This window comes from Canis lupus, chromosome 23 (genome assembly GCF_003254725.2).
Source record: "Canis lupus dingo isolate Sandy chromosome 23, ASM325472v2, whole genome shotgun sequence".
In the NCBI taxonomy this organism is placed as follows: Eukaryota; Metazoa; Chordata; class Mammalia; order Carnivora; family Canidae; genus Canis; species Canis lupus.
Genome location: NC_064265.1, coordinates 33,689,602 through 33,712,393, shown reverse-complemented (window position 1 = coordinate 33,712,393; position 22,792 = coordinate 33,689,602). Strand labels below are relative to the sequence as shown.

General features: G+C 40.5%; 1 long non-coding RNA gene across 3 annotated transcripts in view; it reads right to left on the bottom strand.

Moving 5' to 3' along the window:
• Positions 1–512: 512 nt before the first annotated feature.
• The window catches only part of LOC112661166 (uncharacterized), a 54,986-nt gene continuing 32,706 nt past the window's right edge, over positions 513–22,792 (bottom strand). For 2 of the 3 annotated variants that reach the window (XR_003137473.3, XR_003137472.3), the window contains exons 2-3: positions 18,310–18,479; positions 513–825 (exon numbers count right to left, since the gene is read on the bottom strand). This is a non-coding gene — a long non-coding RNA (uncharacterized LOC112661166). Of the gene's footprint in view, positions 826–18,309; positions 18,480–19,609; positions 21,131–22,792 lie in introns of those variants that run through there. The other variant, XR_003137471.3, reaches the window with a different exon arrangement.

Below are 22,792 nucleotides of genomic sequence, written 5' to 3'. Positions count from 1 at the left end.
AGGTAGTCAAGACATCCCTTTTCAAGATGTCCCCACCGTGCCCAGGAATGAGCTCAATCATTCTATGGTGAATGTGAGTTGCTTGCATGACTTCTCTTCTAGACAGGGAACAACTGAGACCAGTGACTATAACTAGGCCATCTCCATCTCCCCCAGCATAGGACCCTGGATAAATGCTTCAGAGGTGAGTGAGCAAAACAATGAATGAATTTATGGAAGTTTCTTTACATCCCCCCACTCTTAAGTGCTCCTCTACTCCTTCTCCTGTATGTCAGAGGAAAGAGGGAGGCGGGGGGGGGGGGGGGCTGGAGTCATGGCAATTAAATCCAGAGAAATAATATTTTAAAAAGTACCTTTGATAGAAAGTTTTGTTTTCAAGGTCCAAGCTCTTAAAGGATCCAGAATAGATGGCCCATGGCACAAAGCATGGCCAGAGAAGTGAGATGTGCTAATGTTCTCTCATATTCATGATTCTCTAAATTGTTTAAGGACAGTGAATTATCTTCTTTCCATTCCTTACCAGGTCGCTAATATTCAAGCTGCAGTGACCAAGTGTTTTCTATGCAGCAATTTCAATTTATCCACTTCCTTTGGTAACTACCTTTTTAAAAATATATATATACCTTAGGGCTTTCTCCTTGACCTACAAAACAGCACTGTGCACTCTGTGTTCTTTGGGGAGACGTTCTCCAGAGCCTTTATTTGGAAAAGCGAATATGTACCGGAGCCTGTTGTCCTCAGTGGGAGGTTTGATTCATCTCACCGGGGAACGGTTGGGGGCTATTCCAGCCTGGGCTTCCACTCCTTCCTTTAATGAAGTGGCACCTATTTGGATGATAAGGAGCCACTGAAAATTGGGAACATCTTACAAATGCAAAATACCCTTTTATATAGAAATGTATATCTTACTTTAGAATGTGTCCTATAATATTATTCTAATATAATAAGGATTCCTACAAGGGGTTTATAATAACTTGGGGAAATGTTTATGAAATAACATTAACTTTGAAAGCAGAATGTGAAATTATATATACAGTATGTCCTCAATTCTATACTTTTCAATGAAAAATGTACATAGAATAAAGAAAGGCAGTTTTCTCATTTAATCTTCACAACAACTCTGTGGTATTATTACGTGGAATTATTAAATAATTTGCCCAGAGCTGTACTGTTATATGTACTGCCCAAGGTCATAATGCATGTAAAGGGGTTGGATTGTGCATATATATTTTATCTACAACTGAATTTAGGAAAGGGGAGGGATACTTGAAGCTCTGCTCTTGGGAATTGCCTTACCCTAGTACCATAGAGTCTCATTTGGCCAGATGATTAGCTTTGACCAGTGACATTTGACTCAGGTGATTTAAAACTTCCAGGTAGAAACTTTAAGAGCTAATGTGCAATCTTCATACTCTCCTTTGCCTTCTGCCTAAAGATTGGGCACCTCTCCAAAGAAAGGCTGCCCTGTCTGCTGGATCCCGAAAGAATGACAGCATGAAGCAGAATTGACATGTAGCATGATCAGGAAATGGCACCAAGTTGTTTTAAGCCACTGAGATTTAGAGGGCGTTTGTTACCACAACATCCCACAATAAGACCTGACCTATTCTGACTGATTCGAAGAACTGAACATTGAGGCTAGCTGACAAATGACTCTTTGTAGTTTAAATAGGAAGTGATGTGGTACCATACAGGAAGTTGGGTCTTAGAACCAGACCTGAATTTAATACAAGCCAAATCGGCCAAACTTACTTCCAAATTTTAAAACAAGGATTATAATATATCATATAAAGAGTTATTATATTGAGGTAACTGGGTGACACAGTTAGGAGTCCAACTCTTGGTTTAGGCTCAAGTTGCCATCTCAGGTCGTGGGATAGAGCTCCACAAGGGGCTCTAGACTCAGTGTGGAGTTGGCTTGAGACTTTCTCGACCTCTCCCTGTGCCCCTCCCCACCCCCTGTACACATGCGTGCTCTAAAATAAATAAATCTTTTAAAAAAAGATTTGTTGTATATTAAGACTGCATATAAAGCACTTGTCACTTAGAAAAAAATAGGAATTGAATATTATAAAAATTTTTCCCCATGATTTGTATAAAGATACCCCAGTGCTAATGTATATCCCATTCATTCTCAGTGGGGGCCCAGTCTTAGGAAAGCCTGTGGAGATAATTTCTCACCCTTATTACTGCTGCTGCTCCCCAGGAGCCCTGTCCCCAACATATACAAAAAGCCACAGGCTCCTCAAGGAAACAACTTACCTTGTTCCACTCCAGTAGACATACCAATGGGAAGATCAACTCTAGGCCAAAGATCCTTCCCCCACCCCCACCCCACCCCCACCCTCCTGGTCTTTTCTGGCTATGACCAAGGAGCCCAGCTTAGAGGCACCCAGGCTAGCCACCTGGGGCTGCTTGCAGCCAACTAGATTGGAAATACACAGGAGAGAAGTGAAGGCATGTCCTCCCAGCATTGCCCATTTTGACACTGAGATAGGACACTCAGTAACACTTAGCAGCAGCTAGCAGCACTCCTCGTTTCACAAATTACTTCATCATAGTCTCCTCCAAAACCCAAACCATTTCTCTGACGGGAATTCTCCCCAGAAAGACTTATTCCCTGTCATCATCAGCCCATTGTTTCTTCATGTTACCATCTCTTTAGAATGCTCCTACTTTCTGTACTAATCTGAGCTAGGTTGTATGAAAACAGAGTTTTCACACTACTCTTGGGTTCTTTTCTTCCATTCTGTTGAGCTACAAGGTCCTTTCACCCAATACTCTTCCCTTCGAGTCCTCCATATTCTGTGCAAAAAATATTTCCTTATGGACCTTATTTCTATAAAAGGTTTGGTTTCCCACACTAAGGAACTAGTATTTGTAATGTTCATAGATAGATATTGAAAATTATAAACCAGGTGATTTTTCCTTTTTCTTCTTTATCTGCCAGAAAGCTCAGAGCCAAACAGATCAATTATGGAAACTAAGTTGGGCCCACATATCTACATGTTTCATCCAAAACTTTTTATATATATTTCACTATTTTATTATACAAGTTTCTATATGCATCCTCAACTCTTACAGAACCCAGAAAGGAATGTAGATGATACATGGATAACTAACCAGGTGGAGAGAGATAATAGATATTAATAGATCAAAAGAAATTTCCAACTCACTAGTCATCTATTCAACCAGATTTCTTTACTGAGTGTCCATGATCTTCTGAGTAGTAAATTCTTTTCTTCAGTTTTTGTCCTCACTCTGGACTATGCTTTCCCCCTCAGGAAGTCACAATCAGAAGGAATATTGTTCTTTAAAGCAAAGAGGGCACACAGCCTATCACATGTTGTGGCAGTGGTCTAGGTTGGGCTGACCCAGGTTTCCTGTTTTCCAGCCTAATGATCTTTCCATAGCATTGCTTTGCTTTGCATGCAGTTTACCATATGGAAAGCCCACAGTTAAATCCAGAGTTCAAACTAATCACATTTTTTTTTTTTTTTTTTAGTTCTGTTCTCACCCTATCTCCATCCTTTACTGGGTCAGAGATTTTTCCTTCCCTTATCTTTTCCTTGAACATTTTTATGTTTAACAGTACTTTCTTTCCATTTTCAAACCTTCACTTTCAGCATTTTCTCTGTTAAAAAAACAAAACCACAATACTCATAAATGCCTATCTGGCCTGCTGCCATAGGTACTCAATAAATGTGCATGCTCTTCCTCTACGCACTTCAACATATATTTAAATGCTCCTCTCCCTTATTCTCTGCTCTATTCCTTTAGTTACACCTTTCTATATACATTGACCTGTGAACTCTGCCAAATGAACCAGCAGAGAGAGAATAGACTCATGTCAGTACTATTCTGGTGAGAAAAATAGAAATAAAAAAGGTGACAGTCTATTAAATTGGATATCAAAAAGCCCTTGCTGTTTCCAATGTCTTTTCATATCCTCAGCATATTTGATGTTTGTTTTGTATAGGGAAAATGATATCTGTCTGGTCTTCATTGCTTGATTTTTATTGAAGAAACTTCAATAAGGTCACAAGAGGGAAGTTGATGATTTGTAGTGGACATTTAAGGTAACTTTCTTCAATATCTGTTCCTCCCTCCCATCCTTTTTACATCTGGGGATACATTTGGGGATCCATTTGGGGATCCACGTGGCTCCAAGGAAACTAACTCTGCTCTCTGGTGCCAAAGGTAGGCACATGTCTTAAATCTAACCAAATCATCACATTCCATCCCCTAGCTAATCAAATGCTCTCTTGCCTCCTCTGGAAATAGGAAGTTTAAAACTCCTCCAAATATTTTACTATGACAAAGCAGACCAAATAGATGATGAAGCCAAAATGTAGAAAAAACTGCAAAGAAATGAAGCCAGGGCCCTGATGACATCATGAACCTCTAGATTAGGCTTTACCTAAACTTATACTTTATGGCTACATGAATTAATAAATTTTCTTTATTATTTAAGCTCACGTGTTACTTCCAGATAAAAGCTTCCTAACTAATGCACTGATGTTATCTTAAAATTCATGTAAAGTATGCTTGTTTTTTGATATATAACAATAGCTGTGATTCACCTTTGCTACTTACTCCCTGTCCAATATGCTAAAGACACCAAGCAGATGGAGGGTATGGTGGTATGTGTCTATGTATGTATATTTTCTCAAATGATCAACACCAACAATCATCATTATCCCCATGATCACAGTCGATGAGGCCATCATATGTAAATCAAACTCAGATGACCAAAGTTTACAGCAACATTTTGAAATTTAGTGTCTCAGAAGCATTTCATTTCAGTCCCATAAAAGTTATGGTATGCTGATTAAACACTGACTGGAGGCTGAAAGAGTGCTTACTTGAAGTTTATAGGGATGGAAAGGATGTATTCTGTTGCCACCTAATTTTTTTCAAAATATTGCTGCCCAAAGACAGCCAAATATATGTACTTCACATGTTTTAAGGGAAATAGATTTTCAGACTTTTTATTTTTGATAATGTATTTTCTGCCAATAATAAAAGATGAGGAAGAAAAAATGTTGAAAAAAGAAACCATACCCCTTTTCCAAAGAAAGCATGGCCTTCAGTTTCCTCACTTCTGTTTTAGAGGAGAAAGCAATAATTTATTCCCTCTTGTAAACATCTTTCATGTGCAAGCCTCCCAACTTTCCCTTTCATAGCCATGGTCCAAAGCAATGAACCTTTTGTCCCTACCTTCTTCCCTCACCTTGATTCTAAAAGACAAAGGACAAGAGCCCCCTTGTAAGAAAAAGAAGCAAAGAAGTAAAAAGCTGTCTCGGTAGGGGAAGAGGGTACATCCATAATTCCTGCCTATGGGCTGCTCCTTACACAGAAGGCAGGGATAAAGGAGGGATGAAGCTGATGGGACCAGAGGCCGTGAATGATAGACAGCAAGCTTTGCAGGTAAGAGACTGAAAGCCTCCTGGGAGTTTCCCGTACTAAGGAACAGGCATGCACAGGGGATTTTAAGTAGTTGGTTAACCTGTAAAGCTTTGAATTATCTTTAAATACAATATTGCTCCAGAACTAAACCCTGGGTTTCTTGGTTCTGTAAGCAATAAGTACATCCTTTGGTGAATTCTTTATTTCCAATATTTTATTATGAGCATTTTCAAATAAGTAGAAAAGCTGAATAAATTGTGACGTGTACACCTCATGTATATCCACTATCTAGACTCTATGATCAGCAGTTTTCTATATTTGCTATACATTTTCTACCTTCCCTATCCATTTACCAATCCATCACATCCTTTGGTGCATTTCAACTTAAGTTGCAGACACCAGTATACTACCCTCTAAACACACTTCATCACACTGATAATTAACCAGAGTTCAAGGTTTATTGACAATATTTTTTTTCCTAATGAAATTTTATATAAAGAGAATTGTATGAATTTTGTATGAATTTTAATTTTATTTAATTTTATTCTGTAAATATTGACAAATGTACATGCCTGTAAAAAGAAAACCCGTGTCAAGACATAGAACATTGTCATGGTGATTTATTTCTAACATGAACTATCAGTAGTGCTATTTGTCTATTGCATTCATTTATCCAACAAATATTTTCTGAGCTCCTATATGATTCAGGTATTATGCCACATGTTAAAGACAGAGAGGAAAAGGAGATGTAGATCTCTATAGAAGCTGACGGTTTATCATTTCTAATAGCTGAGTAATATTCCATTGTATACATAAACCACATCTTCTTTATCCATTCATCTTTCGTTGGACACCGAGGCTCCTTCCACAGTTTGGCTATCGTGGCCATTGCTGCTATAAACATCGGGGTGCAGGTGTCCCGGCGTTTCATTGCATCTGTATCTTTGGGGTAAATCCCCAACAGTGCAATTGCTGGGTCGTAGGGCAGGTCTATTTTTAACTCTTTGAGGAACCTCCACACAGTTTTCCAGAGTGGCTGCACCAGTTTAAAGAGACATTTGAATTAATTAGTTAATGAATTTATCTAAATAGCCACAGTTGCTGTTAAAATTTATTCACATAGAGAAGGGGTCAGCCAACACACCTGAGCTGGATCAAGAAGGGCTTCACAGTGAACATTTTAAAAGATGAGAAGGAAGTCTCAGATATCCAGGGATGTGAGTACAAGCAGCCAGAAGTCCATGACCCTTTATGGCATCTGACATGGCTTAAATATAGGAGGAAGGAATGGGAATAAGGTTGGAAATGCTGCAAGAGCCAGGTCCAGGAGGGCCTTGAATGTACTGCTAAAGGGTTGAGCTATTATCCAGAAAGAGATGGGAAGTTGAAGAGGAGCCTGCTAGACACCTGAGCTAAGGTGACCTGGGTAAAGTTCACTCCATTTTCACATTGAAAGGGATGAAGAAAGGGACTACCTAACATGGAGGCTCTGGTGATAGACAAACATTTTAGTATTAGGTGTTAAATTATGGAAAATTCCAGTCAATAATCCAGACTGCTGGACCCCAATGGCCATGGAGGCTCCAGCTAACTGCCAGACAGAACAGAGCATCCACACACTGCCAAATCCAGGCAAGGAGCCCTGGAGAGAGGCTGGCCTCCAGCTCTTCCTCCACTCACAGCATGAGAGCCTCAGGGATTAAGGAGAACTGGAGAGGCCAGACTGGGAAAACCTGGATTCTGATATATTATATTCTAATGTGGCCAGTTACACTACAATCACTTTTGTCTATACTGAGAGATGTGAAGTGATCAACAAACACAAATGTGCATGTGCACACATGTACACACAATCAACGGCAGTCAAAGCTGAGTCTTCTTGTGTGCTAACATCCTTCTAAGAAGTATGAAAGGATCCAAGGTAAAGTGCCAAATTCTCTTTCAAAAGAATGGGAAATAATTGTGCTACTATATGACAAGTAGTGAATTTACAATAGACCATTAAATGAACAACACTAAAATATATAACACTGCTGATTTAAAACAAAACAAAAAAAAAATAGCTGGGGTCTCTCCATTTTAAACTCCAAATTAATTCAATTAGTGATAAAAGTTGAAGTACAAGTTGCATAGTAGATAATATCAACAAAAACAAGGGCAGAGAAGTGGATGAAGAAGAAAAGAAAGTGGCTTAATGAGGAGCAAACAGAAGAAATAATTTCAGAAGATATCATGTCTTAATTTCTTCCTGACTTGTTAAGAGAGCTAGAGTTTTAGGTCAGCTGAAATTCTCTTGTTTAAACTTCCAAGAAGAGTTACTATTGTGAACTGAGTGTCTGTGTTCCCTTTCCCCACACCCCACCACGGCCACAATTCATGTTTATATCTAACCTCCAAAGTAATAGTGTTTAGAGGTGGGGCCTCTGGACAGTGATAAGATTATGAGGCGGGGCCTTATGAATGAGATTAGTGCCCTTATAAGAAGAGGCCAGAGAGTCAGATTCCTCTTTCTACTATATAAGAATATAAGAAGCCATCTGCAACTCAGAAGAGGGCCCTCACTGGAACCTGACCATGCTGGCATCCTGATCTTGGACTTGCAGCCTCCAGAACGGCATGAAATAAATTTTAGTTGTCAGTTTGTGTGACTGCTCAGTTTGTGTGACTTTGTTACAGCAGTCCAAGCTAAGACCATGACCAAAAAATAAAAGTGCTGAGTAGTATGACTTAATATCCTGCACAGTGGAAAGCTTTCCTATAGGAAGTTCTCGTCTCTTTTTTCCTCTTTGAATTTTGAGACTCACTGAGCCCTGACCGGAGTAACAACAACTCCCTAGATACTTGAAGAAATCTGAAAAGTTGCCTTATGTTTATACCTCATTAAGTCAGAGACCAATCTTCATTTAAAAAAAAAAAATCCTAATGCTAACCACACAACATTTTTTTAAGATAAGTTGAAGACTTTTAATTAGCTTAAGCATATTTATTGGCCCATGTACAGAACTCAGCCCCTCCCTCTGACCCTCTTGCCTCTGTACTGACTTTTTCCTTTGGCTGGTATCTCCAGGTACAGCCCACAGGATCTCCAGCTTACATTCTGAGGACAAAGAGCTTTTTGTCCCAAATCATTCAAAATAAAAAGGTCCCATAATTGAGTCCCATTGGACCAGCTTGGTTGGCTTGCTGATTCTTGAATGAAATATGTCAATTTCCCCAGGATTGTGTCATACTATGGCCCTATAGTTAGAGAATGAGGCTTAACACATGACTTGAATTTTGGGGAAGAGTTACCCCAGGACAATGGAACGATTATTTCTAATATGAAGGGAATAGACTGGAAGCCAACAAAAATAAGAGATGTCATTAGCCTCTTCTGAAGACTCAAAGCTCGAAACACTAGTAAAAGCAGAACCCACGAAACAAGCAGACAGCACATCTGCATCCCCATTGGTCAAAGTGGATAAGGAGAGTGTGGGTCCCTGGGCCTCTGCACTGAAAACACTGCTCTGCACCTGCTTCTCTCTACCATTTACCTCCCCACCTCACTATTTATACAAAATGACTGAAAACCCCCTTGCTGATCTCAGGAGGAGAACGGTACTCAGAAAGACAGAATAACCCAGTGTGCCCACAGAGTCTTTAGTCTCTCCCTAGAACTATTCTTCCATAAATTTACAAGCTAGTCATACCACCATGCATTCTTCTCATACCTTTAACAAGTATTCCAATCAGTCAAACGCCAGCCCTGGCAAGACCTCTGGCTATGAGTCCAGGAATCTCCATTCTTTCTAATAGCAATTCTGCAGGATATTAATAGGTGCTGTGCCTAAAAGGAATTCTGTGGGAGAAACCCATGTAGGAAACACCAGGTTAAACAATGCTAAAAACATTTATTTCATGCAAGACGCCTCACAGTCTTTAACATGTACATGTGTATTGTGAATCTACCAGAGGCGGCTTGGTAAGGAACATCTCCCACATTTCTTTAAGCAAGGAATTTTATTTCAGAAAATGTCTAGAGAAGCCATTGTTTCTACAGAACACATTTTAAGAAATGCTGACCTTGCCTAGCCCTTTTACTTTCTAGATGAAGAAATGAGTTCTCACAGAGTTTTAATGAAGTGCCCAACTTACAACTGATCGATGTTAGGGCTAGGGCCACAGGATCCATCTCTCAATTACAAGTGCCAAGCCTTGTCCTTCACACTGCAACCTCACCAGTGGCACCCCCGGCTTCCAGGATTATTCATTCACAGTGAGAAAGACAAGGGTCTGCCCTGTGGCTGGAGGCAAGGATGGACCCTCCAAGTGAACTTCATATGGTAGGGGTGGTAGGCTGAGCATCTCTGCTTTCTCACTAACACCTCAGAACTGAGGCAGCAGTAATATCAGCTAGGAAACAAGAAAACAGCTTAGTGCTTAGTACATAGCAAGTTCTCAAAGTTATTGTTACTGAGCACCAGGACCATGGACAACATTAAATATGATCTTAGGTTGGGGTCCACAGAGGTAAGCACCCAAAAACATTCAAATGCTGGTAGTTTGAGAAGTGGTTCCAGAAAGAAGACGGGTAGAGATGTAGAGAATAAGACAGGGAGGGGGAATGAAGCCAGTACAGGGTGTGTTCACATAAAGGTTACCAGAGTGGTCCACTGGGGCTGAATTGAGCAGGGTCATCTGTGGAAGCAGGATACAACACACCTCAAAGACGTTCTACCCACCAGGCAAGACACTGGGATATCTACTGCTAACACATAGCAAATTTCAGCTGGGCCTTCAGCCAGGGGTATGAAAAGTTTGGGAATAGCTTTGAATATCAACCTTGACAGAGAGAAATAATAATAATTTGGAAAGAATACTTATTGCAAAATTGAATTCTACAACGTAAAACTTTGATAATTTTATTAATTAGTCATACAGCCAGGCAGACTCTATGACAAGCCTGGATTCTGGAATGTGTTTAAAGGATTTTAATTGTAGTGCTTTCTGAGTTCCAGTACCCATTAAAAACTTAGCTGTAAGGAGATACCATTTATAAGTCATGCCCTGCCTCAACCACTAAGTATTGTTAAAAGGACTGTGAAAGAAAATTTAATTTTTTGAGGCCTTGGTTTGAAATAGTTACTAATTATAGAAAGGCTTCCTTAGCTTATATTATAAGTAAAAGCTTACAATTTTCAGGAAATGAAATTCTATGGTTTTTATCCAGCAAGTATCACATATCTGTGGCACGGCCATCCTAAATCCAGTTTGAAAAAGAGAGAATTTTTGTGGGGGAAGGACCTCTTTTGAAGCCCTTTCATATGGGGGTTGACTGTAAATGCTTGATGGCTGATGGTGGCTATGTGGGTGTCTCCATAGGGCTACTTGTAACATGGAAACTTGCTCTCTCTGCAGTGAGAGCTCTGAGAGAACAGGAGAGACTTAGCAGTTAAAGTCAGTGTTTTGGTAAACTAACCTCAGAAGTGATATCCCATCACTCCCGCAGGATTGTATTAATTAGAAGTGAGTTACTAGGTCCAGTTCATACTTAAGAAATGATTGGAGAAGGGGAAAAAAAAAAAAGACATGAGGTCATGGAAGGCTATCTACCACAGTCTGTCCTCAGGCCTCTAGTCATTCGTGACTCCTCACATGCAAAATGCACACTTTGTTCTCCTCCATGGAAGATTTGGGTTTTTCTCAGTCATGATATTTTTGCAAATGCTCACTAATTCAATTGGGTGTTTGACAAGAAAATCATAACTTGAATCTTAAGCCAGCTCCATATGGGCAGGCCTGGGTTATGGAGGTTTTGGGACCAAATTCATGGACCCCCTTGGGAAACTCGTAGAAGACATATTCCATCAGTGTAATATGTGGGAGTGAGACCAGGTCCTGGAATTTAACTGGCATGGCAGGACGTGGTCAGATGGGGTTGAGGAGGAGTTATCCGAATTCCCCACCCCCCGAGCAGGGCCATGAAGGGCACTTTCAGAACCAGGCCTTCTGGGTCAGTGGATAGAAGAGCTGGATGAAGGACTTGAAGACATTCATGGTTTGTGCCTGTGCCTCATCAAGAATTGAGTTATAATGTCCATTTTCCAGGTTGAGAGAGAGAGATTATATACTTTAGGAGTAAACAGCTTAAATTTGGGAGTCAAACCATCTGAATGGTATCCCATCATTGACCCTACAGTGTGATCTTGAGCAAGAAGCTTAACCTCATAGGGGTATTGTGAGGGCTAAATGAATAATAGCTGCAAAGGGCTCAACACAATGCCTGGCAAGGATAAGGGATAAACCATACTAGTTATTGTCATCTTCACAAATTCTCTTTGAGACTTTAGGTATGGCCCCAACTTCACTCTTCATTCATATGCTGCAATCATTTCTTAGGGAAGCTGCCAGATGACAGTGCCGGTTCTGTAGCTGAGGGACTCAAACTTCTAGCACCCTGGAGGACCAGCCATGCCTGGAGGACCACCAGAAAAACTCCTGTTTGTCCCAGGTGGTCTGTACATCTGCTGCGAGGCAGCTGGAGCCAAAATTCTGATTGGAGTATAATAATCATGCAGTTACTGTCATGGGAAATGAGAAAGAGGCAGGTTCTGTGACTAATCCAAACCACACTCCACAGAGATCTCCCATATGCAGCCAGCCCCCAAATAGAGGGCCTAGGCCTGAATTTTCTCTAATCCAGCACTAAGCAGAACATTTGATGCACAAAAGGTACAAAGATCATTGACTGGGGATAAGTCCCATCTTCTTTCTTACTACCTCAGTCCTCACATAATAACAACTGCCATTTATTGAATACCATGCACTGTGCAAATGCTTTCAAAGCCCATTACACTCTGTCAATTCCCCCAGCTGGTCCTTCATTATATGGATGTGGAAAATATGTGGCAGTCACATATTGTCACTTTATCCCACCAGGTATCTTGCAGAAACTACTGGAAAACCCACCCTAGGCTTTGAGCTCCACACCTACCTCCCCCTTGTATCATTAGAAAAAAAAAAAGGAGCTCAGATGGGTTGATGAGAGCCAATTATGTGCATCTCTTTCCAACTCCCCATTAGTGATTTGAAATTAACCACTGCAGGAATATTTACACCTTGGAAATTGGTAAACACTACAAATCGGGATTTCTTCTTTTTTCCTGGAGAGCTAGTTTTTAAACATTTACCAGCACACAACTGTTCAGAGCGATGAGATATAAAATCTTACCATCCTGAGACAATGTTCTCATCAATGTACAAACATTTTATGTTGCTATGAAAACTAGGTACATGTCAGATGGAGCCATATGCTACCTTTGGGAGACCAAACCTTTCAATTGCCTTGCTTTAAGTATTACAGCTGTCATCCTAGAATTTTTCATTTACCAATATAACCCTTAATCCACCTATAAAATATGATTCACATAATGAATCCAGGTATTTCACCCAGTGCTAAAATCCAAAAGCAATTAGCCTTTTTGTTTATTTCATGTGGGAGTTAGACTAAAAGCTAAATGAACATACAAAAAAAGAACCAGGCATTGGTCCAAATGTCTGAATGATGTACTAATTAAATTGTATGACAACACTGCTATCTTTATACATACACTTTATTACAGGTTGGGGAATCAGCCAGGCCTTCCAAGTCAGCCTCCAGGAGAGCACTTCTTTAAAACTAGAGGAGCGGTACCTGTTAAGCTTTGTGAAGCAGATTTAGCTAAACATTCAGAAAGAACAGATAAGACTTTGAGTGAGATTTGAAAAAGCTCAGTTAATTTTTCTCCTCTCTATGTTACAATATGATCTTAATCAGGAGTAAGAGTTAAAAAGTCTGCTGATTCATGTAGTCACTAAATAGATATGATGAAGCTTGGGATCAATGCTGGGAATAATATAAAATTAACAAGACCTGATCCAGGTTCCATAAAAGTCCGCAGATAGCCCCAGTCCGGCAGAGAAGTGTATGTTTATGAGAGTGAAGCCCCTTCAGCTGCATGCAGAAGAATGAAACTAGACCATTATCTTACACTATACACAAAGATAAACTCAAAATGGATGAAAGATCTAAATGTGAGACAAGAATCCATCAAAACCCTAGAGGAGAACACAGGCAACACCCTTTTTGAACTTGGCCACAGTGACTTCGTGTAAGATACATCTATGAAGGCAAGGGAAACAAACGCAAAAATGAACTCTTGGGACTTCATCAAGATAAAAACCTTCTGCACAACAAAACAGTCAACAAAACTAAAAGACAACCTACGGAATGGGAGAAGATATTTGCAAATGACATCTCAGATAAAGGGCTAGTATCCAAGATCTATAAAGAACTTATCAAACTCAACACCCAAGAAACAAACAATCCAATCATTAAATGGGCAAAAGACATGAACAGAAATTTCTCCGAAGAAGACATACACATGGCCAACAAGGACGTGAGAAAATGCTCTGCATCACTTGCCATCAGGGAAATACAAATCAAAACCACAATGAGATACCACCTGCAACAGTGAGAACGGGGAAAATTAACAAAACAGGAAACAACAAATGTTGGAGAGGATGTGGAGAAAGGGGAACCCTCTTGCACTGTTGGTGAGAATGTGAAATGGTGCAGCCACTCTGGAAAACTGTGTGGAGGTTCCTCAAAGAGTTAAAAATAGAGCTACCCTATGACCCAGCAATTGCACTGCTGGGGATTTACCCCAAAGATACAGATGCAGTGAAAAACCGAGACACCTGCACCCCAATGTTTATAGCAGCAATGTCCACAATAGCCACACTGTGGAAGGAGCCTCAGTGTCCACGAAAGATGACTGGATAAAGAAGATGTGGTCTATGTATACAATGGAACATTACTCAGCCATTAGAAATGACGAATACCCACCATTTGCTTTGACATGGATGGAACTGGAGGGTATTATGCTGAGTGAAGTAAGTCAATCGGAGGACAAACATTATATGGTTTCACTCATACGGGGAATATAAAAAATAGTGAAAGGGATCATAGGGGAAAGGAGAGACAATGAGTGGGAAAAATCAGAGAGAGTGAGAGAACATGAGAGTCTCCTAACTCTGGGAAATGAACAAGGGGTAGTGGAAGGGGAGGTGGGCAGGGGGATGGGGTGACTAGGTGATGGACACTGAGGGCGGCACTTGATGGCAGGAGCATTGGGTGTTACACTTTATGTTGGTAAATCAAACTCCAATAAAAAATTATACAAAAAAAGAGAGAAAGAGAGAGAGAGAGAGAGAGAGAATGAAGTCCCTTAATGTGACCTAGGACTCACAGGTTTCTTGTGGGTCCTGGGAGGGATTGTAAAAGCTGCCTGGGAGGAGGGGGGCAGTTTACTGAAAGGCTCCCCACAAGAAAGTGGATTTGAGTGTATTTCTCTGTCAATTCTTTCATCCTACTTCACAGGCTCCCATGAAAACTTAATGAAATATGTATTGTTGAAGTAGTAGTTTGTTTCCAAAATTCATGCTGGTTTCTACAAGGAAAACCTAGAAAGAGTAGGAACAGCAACAATAGCTAATAATGGAGGCTTTCAGGGGCCAGAAATTGATCCAAGAGCTTCACAACATTTAACTTAATTACATTTTATCTTCACAATAACACTAGGATGAGTACAGACAGCTGAGCAAAGCAAAGTTTAGTGAGTGATAGAGGTGGCCTTCGAATCCAGAGGTCTAATTATCCCTCTGGATATCAGAGGGATATCGAATCCAGAGGTCCCCATTATCACTGTCTCTCAAGAATTAACCCAGCTAAGTACAGGGTGCCATCACAGATCTCGTCCTACTTATCATTAGCTCATCTCTCTACATTTCTATTCTTTAAATTCATTGTCTGGTACACCAATAAATAAATTATGACATGAGCCTTGGGGTCCATCTTGAGTCCTCCTCTTGGAGGCTGTGGCATGGAGACAAATTGCCTCTTCAGTCTCAGCTGCCACTACTGCCCATCCCCATGGAGGACTCACGTATCCCCTAGATCTGTCTCCAAGCTCATCTGTTGCCTCTGACAGATAACATTTCTCTCACCCACTGGTGTTCTTCAACTCTGCCATTTCCTCACAACACTCACTTGGTGGCTTCTCCAGGCAACACAATTCTGTTGCCCCAATTCCATCCAAACAGGGACACAGGCTCCTCCACTGCTCTCATAAGAAGTAACCCTGGGACTCACTAAGGCAAATCTGCCTCAGGGATCCTGACTAGTTCTTTTTTTTTTTTTTTTTTTTTTTTTAATTTATTTATGATAGTCACAGAGAGAGAGAGAGAGAGAGAGAGAGAGGCGCAGAGGGAGAAGCAGGCTCCATGCACCAGGAGCCCGACGTGGGACTCAATCCCGGGTCTCCAGGATCGCGCCCTGGGCCAAAGGCAGGCACCAAACTGCTGCGCCACCCAGGGATCCCCCTGACTAGTTCTTACACATCAAGTACTAGAACAGGCATCCATAGAAATCTCCAGCCCCTCCTCACCTGAGTCCAGTGCCCTGCTCTCCCTACCCTTAAGAGAGACAAAGATTCCCCTTTTCTAATCCAAGCCCATGAGGAGCTTCTATGGAGGAACAATTATACCCTTAAGGGGAAATTCCACACATGGTCCAGACACAAGGGGCAGCATGTTTCATAGAGTGTGAGCCAGTCAAGCTTAAATAGCATGAGGTATGGGACCCAAAAGAACAGTTTAAAATGTATCTACATTTAGAGAGAAGTAAAAAGCATTTCTTTAAAGATTCAAGACCACGTTCCTATGCATATTTTATCCAATTAGAATTAATAATTAGGGCACCTAATATCTCAGACTAAAGCAACTATAATCAGATTTTTGGAGAATTCATAGTTTCTCTCTACAACAATGGGTACTGCAGATCAATTCACTGAAAGCAAATTTGAAAATCTGTGTTGGAAGAATTGGCAGGACCTAAGAGGTTGTTGGGAGCTATGACCCAGTGTCTTCAGACTGTCATATGTCCTTAGCTTTCCATCCCTGTGCCCTGTGTTCCACCACCCCCACCCACCTCACTCCCAGCCTGTCCTGCAGTCTCCACTCCCTCAGGATCAGCAGCCCATGCTGGGCTGGGCACCAACACACCCTTGCTAACTTCCTCCTGTAGAAGAGACCCTCCTTCTGCTCTAACTCCTTCCAGCTGGGACATCACAAATGGAGGGAACATTTTTTAAAACACTGTTAGGAAGACAAAATGAAAACCTGTAAGCTAACACTTCATAGAATCTTTCTAGTTATTAAAACCATCTCAAAAAATAATAAATAAATAAAATAAAACCATCTCAAATTACTGTAAACATCATAGTAAAAACTTCTTATAAATCAGTACATTTGACATTTGGTAAATTTAACAAATTGGTCATTTGAAGAAATCTGTAAAACAATCTATAAATATTAAAATGTCAATAGTAAAAAGACTTATAAATTAGAATAATATCTAAAATAAATAGTATAACCTAAGAAAATTTTATATGAAATGTATAGTGGCTCTTGGCTTAGGCCATTGAATGTCCAACTTTTGATTTCTGCTCAGGTCACGATCTTGGTGTCATGAGATAGAGCCCCGCTCTGGGCTCTGCACTCAGCAAGAAGTCTGCTTGAGAGTCTCTCTCCCTCTCTCTCAGCCCCCCCCCCTCCACCAGGCTTGCACTCTCTCTCTCTCAAATAACAAATAAGTAAATCTCAAAAAAATAAATGCATAAATTTTAATTATATTCAGAAAAAGTATATTTCCATTTATTCAACAATATTACTGGGTACCTTTTATGAGTCAGGCCTTATTCTAGGAAGTTGGGAAACATCAGTGAACATTCCTGCCTTTATAGGATAATAAACATAATAAATGCTATGGTGTGCGAAGAAAATAAGTGCAATGGGAAAACAAAGAAAATGTATAGGGGTAAGAGAACCAAATACAGAAGGGGAAAAGGGAGTTGGACAGGTAATTCAGGAAAACTATATTAATACATTCAGGAAAATATTAATAAACTATTCAACAAAATTCACATTCATTAAATATATTTTAGAAAAATAATTCTATGAATGTGACTTTCTTTAGATATAGGGTCTTTGCAGGTATAATCAAGTTAAGATGAGATCATTAGAGTGGGCCCTAATCCAGTGTGACTGATGTCTTTGTAAGAAGAGACACACAGACCCCCACCAGAGAATAATGTGTGACAATAGAAGTAGAGATACTGACACAGCAGCAAGTCAAGGAACTCTAAGGATCACCAGCAAATCACTAGAAGCTAGGAAGAGGCAAGGAAGAGTTGTTCCTTGCAAGTTTCAGAAGGAGCATGGCTTTACTGACATCTTAATCTTGGACTTCTAACCTCCAGAACTGTCAGATTCCTGTTGTTTTGAGTCACCTAATTATTTGTGATACTTTGTTACAGCAAACCTGGGAAACTAAAACAGGATCTAAGATACACACACACACACACACACACACACACACACACACAATACACACACACAACACACAGAGTTAAGAATTATACAGATACCAGAATCATCCATGATTTTCAGACTGAAGCTGGCAACCACCATACCTCCCACCTGCCTTTGCTTCCTTTCTTAAACCCTAAAAATGTCTCCTTTCCCAATCATATCTCTCCCTCTGAGATCTCTAGCTTTTCCTCCTCCTTAAGCCTAAAGGAAGATACACATTCTTTCTGGACTTCTACTCCCAAGGAGCCCGCTATTTTCTTCTTCACATAAAAGGTGGACAAACTGAAGCTTATGGCTTCTCTTTGTGCCTCAAGTTTTGTCTTTACCTTGGTTCACACAATCTGGCTCCCCTTCTTTATTCTTGTCCTTCCTCAGCTATGAGGAGAGAGGCAGCCTTCCTCTGTAGATGAGTAGACTTAGAGCCTTGAGGTATTCAGCCCCATGCCTTACCTGGACTCCCAGATTCTCTGGAATGAAGGCCAAGACTCAGATAGCTAGCTAGGAATTGCCTCGGCCTCCAGGCCACTCTGTTCTCCACTGGTGTCTGGGATCTTAGGAAGTCAACTTCCCACATCTGTAATTATGGTGGTCACGGCCACCGTCACACTTCTTATCTTTTGCTGAGAGGGAAGAATAAAAAGGAGAATAAACATTTACTGAATATGCAGTACCTGGTTTCATGTATATTTTCCCGGTTAACTCTCATGTACACAGGGCGAAAATTAGTACCATTATGCCATTGATCTCGTCTTCCAACCTAGAACACAAAGAAGAGAACCAAGATTCCAATCCAGCTCTGTCCACTCCAAAGCCCACTCTCTCCCTACCATTCTAAGCTGCCTGACTGGGGCTGAGCCAAACAGTTAAATCAGGGAAAAACATAAAACGAGTCAGGCTCAATTCTGTTGTTCCAGGATGTTGTCTTTAAGACAAATATATTTTGATGTCATGTAAATACAAGCACCATCTGTCGTGTGCGTGCTCTCTGTCTGATCCACTTATTCTATCTGATGCAAAAATAACCACCATCAGCTATTCGACAGACAAAACAACCAGAGCAGCAGTTTTCCACCGGTTGTTGAGAACACAGGCATAGCTTTAGCTTTTCCACAATAATCCCCAACTCTGAATTTGCAACACCCCAGGGTATTTCCAGTCACCATAAGGGATTTTGAAAAATTCTTTAAAAATCTCAAAACTAAATAAGTGTCAATGTACTTTAAGAAATAAAGAGGCTCTGCACCATACTTTTCAGAAGGCAAGAGAGGGCTGTTTGGTGAAGGCCAGTGGCAGTGAGAGCTGCCATAATGAGCATGAGGAGGACAGTGGGTCTGTTTTCTGTTTCTTCATGTAGGTGGCCCTCCCCCCGCCCCCGCAAGAAACAGATTAGTATGTCATTCTTGTTTTTTTTTTCATTCTTGTTTGTAAATAGGCACAAAGACTTTGATGTTGATATGAGAATATATAAGAAAATATATTATATATATTTTATATATATATTATATATATAATATATTTAAAAAATTATTTTTAAATTTTAAAATTTAAATAATTTTAAAATTATTTATTTATTTAAAAATAATGTATATATATTATATATAATAACCTCAAAAAGGCTACAAAGATTTCTGGGTGAAAGCTAGAAGAACATGAAGCGACTTTTGTATACAGAAATGAAAGCTAAAAAGCAAGGCTGTTATATGCAGGAGTGATAAATAAGCAACATTTATGCCCCTCTGTTTTCCCTTACCTGTGGCAGACATCGCTCAATAATCACAGAACTTTAGCACTGAGTTAGAACTGAGCCTCAGAATCCTTCTCAACACAACTCTCTAGGAAGTACATGAAATCTACTGGCTATATCCATAAAATGGAGCAAGCTACTCATGAGCATATTGATATACACTGTTATAACATGAAGGGCAAACAGGACAATAGAGCAAGTACCCAGACCCTATCTCTGTCCCCCTCCTTTGCCTTGCCTTTCATCCTCTAATTTTTTTGGTCATTCCTAGACAAACCTATCCTTTTCAAATTGTTATAAATTTTTGTTCATTTTTATCATTGGGCATCCACATACTCTTTCTCTCATAGGTAGGTAACAACTAAAGTGACATAGGAAATGGGCTCAGCCTGGGAGTCTAAGGACCTCACTTTGAATTCGCCACATTCCAGCTCTCTGACCCTGGTGAGTCCATTGCCTCATCTATAAAAAGAAGATGTTTGCAGCAATTTCTTCATATGATTATTATTAATATCAAATAAAACATCATAAAAGACCTCACACATACCCAGAATGAATAGACATTCAGTAAGTGCTAATTTAATCTTGAGTAAATGATAGATGTAGGTATTTCAACAAAGTCTCCACCTGAATTTTTAAAAGTACCCTAACCCACCATGTTATTGATATTGAACAGTTTCTCCTGAAATCTAGAGTCACCCAGGGCCTCCCTATCCTTTGGGATTTAGGCAAAATTAATATGAGCTTTACTTTGCATAGCCATAGCCTTTGGAAACCCAAAGCCCTTCCCACAGGTTCCGTGGATTCCAGAGGCTTGGGCTCAGTCTAAGGACCTCTCTTCCCTCCTGGTCTCCTATGACCTCACACATAGACTGTTCAAAATCCCTTCAGCCAAGCAACAAGCCTAGCTAGCTCCTTTCTCATCTGCCAAAAAAAACCTGTGTGTGTGTGTGTGTGTGTGTGTGTGTGTGTGTGTTCATTCCAAAAAAAGCTTCTGGGAACAGAAGAGACTGTCTCTTCCAGTTTGTCACTGATACCGGCTGCATTCTCCAGGAATATAGTTATCCATTTCCAGGAATATAGTTATCCATTTCCAGCCTCTGTGTGCTAAGCGCCATCCCCTACACATCCTAGAGTACAGGACATAAAGCAATCTCCCACCAAAAGTCTTTCCTGTGTCATCCACATCTAATCTGTAATACATGCTCACACCTTTTAAGCCATGACAGCCTGTGGGAATATAGACTGACAGTGGCAGTTCAGCCATTCTGAACTTTTTAGATTTCTTTTAGATTTCTCTTACGTAAACTGATAAAGTTGAATCCACCATTTCCCCACCTCCACCTACTTGCAACCTGCACAGAGCCTGAGCATCGTTGAAAGCCACTTTCTCTCAAGATGAAAGGGTTGGGTTTCCACCCATCCACCCCATGACTTCCTAAATGTTATTGGTTCCACATACTCCCCTTGACCTATGCCACTCCCCACAAGGAAATGAAGACTTTCCCTCTCCTTGAAATTAGACAAGCCGGGATCCCTGGGTGGCGCAGCGGTTTAGCGCCTGCCTTTGGCCCAGGGTGGGATCCTGGAGACCCGGGATCGAATCCCACGTCGGGCTCCTGGTGCATGGAGCCTGCTTCTCCCTCTGTCTCTGTCTCTGCCTCTCTCTCTCTCTCTGTGTGTGCCTATCATAAATAACTAAGATATTTTTAAAAAAAAAGAAATTAGACAAGCCATTATGACCATCTCAGCAATAGAATACTCAGCAGAAGTGACACCACATGACTTTTAAGACAAGTCATAGAAGGCAATGTGATGTCTTTATGGCTCTTATAACCAGAATTCTCAATCTTGGAATCCAGCTACCATGTTGTAAAGAAGCTCAGGCTACTTAGAGAGGCCATGTGTAGGTGTTGTGGCCAACCAACCCAGCTGAAATCCTAGTCAACAGCCAGCATCAGCAGCCAGACATGAGTGAGGAAGTCTTCAGTTGGTCTCAGCCCATCTCTTCAAGTTGCCCCAACTGATGCCAAGTAGAGAAAAGAGCTATTCCTGCCAAACCCCATCCCAGTTTGATTCATAAGCAAAATAAATGTTGTCCATGGTTTAAGCCACTGAGTTTTAGAGTGGTTTATTTTGCAACATTAGATAACCAGACAAAGTATGCCTATCAATTATATAAATGTTGATATTCCATACTTCAATACCAATTGGTTAGGCACCGACCAGTCCTGGGAGTTAGGAGTCAGCATTCCAATACCAGAACATGTCCCAGCCCTGGAAATACAAGGGCTAGAACCTCACTTGATCATTCTCCAACCTATGCTAGATGGGATAAACCCTTAAAAGTCAGATATGAGTGGTTCCAGTGTCTTTCCTAAGACTTTCATGAAGTTCCATACAACCTTCTTTTTCATAGTCTTTCTGGCTTTATGCTTCTGTTTTTGCAGAATTAGTTCCATCAGTGGGTCATTTCTCTGATAAAACTAATAAAAATTAACCTTTCTCTGATGTTTACAAAAATTAGTTCCATAAGTCTTGGTCTGTGAATCAGACGTTACTGGGTATTTGGGCAAACTAAGGTGATTTATACACCAGAAATAGAAATTAAATTTCAGACAGCCAGAGCTGAAACCTAGAAATAGGTTTCTTTCAGGCACCCATCCTGGCCACCTCAGGCATACAGAGACCTGAATCTCTCCAGATTCAGATTTCTATCTCTCCACTCTCACCTTTAACATGTTTTACTCCTCACTGCCGCCTTCCTCAATTTCCACTTTTAACATGTTTTATTCCTCACTGCCTTCTTCCTCATTTCCATGTCCAAACATGGTACTTTTCTTTCTACTGGGTAGGTCAGTAGCTCTCAAATTTGACCACAGATTAGAATCAAATAGACAGCTTATAAAACACAGATTTCTGGGCCTTATCTCAGAATTGCTGATTTAGTAGGTTTGGGAGAGGACCTAAGAAGTTTTATTTATAACAAGTCCTCAAGTGATACTGATGCTGCTAGTCTGAGGACCACACCTTGAGAAGTACTGGTACACTTCCCTCTAGCCCTCTCAGGTCTAGCTCAGGTCTACCTTTGCTTATTAGCTGATCATAAAAGAGCATACACCAAGTTAGCTGCCTTCCAGAGGATATTTGAAAGTATCCAGAAATCACTTCTGTTGTAGAAGTCAGTTT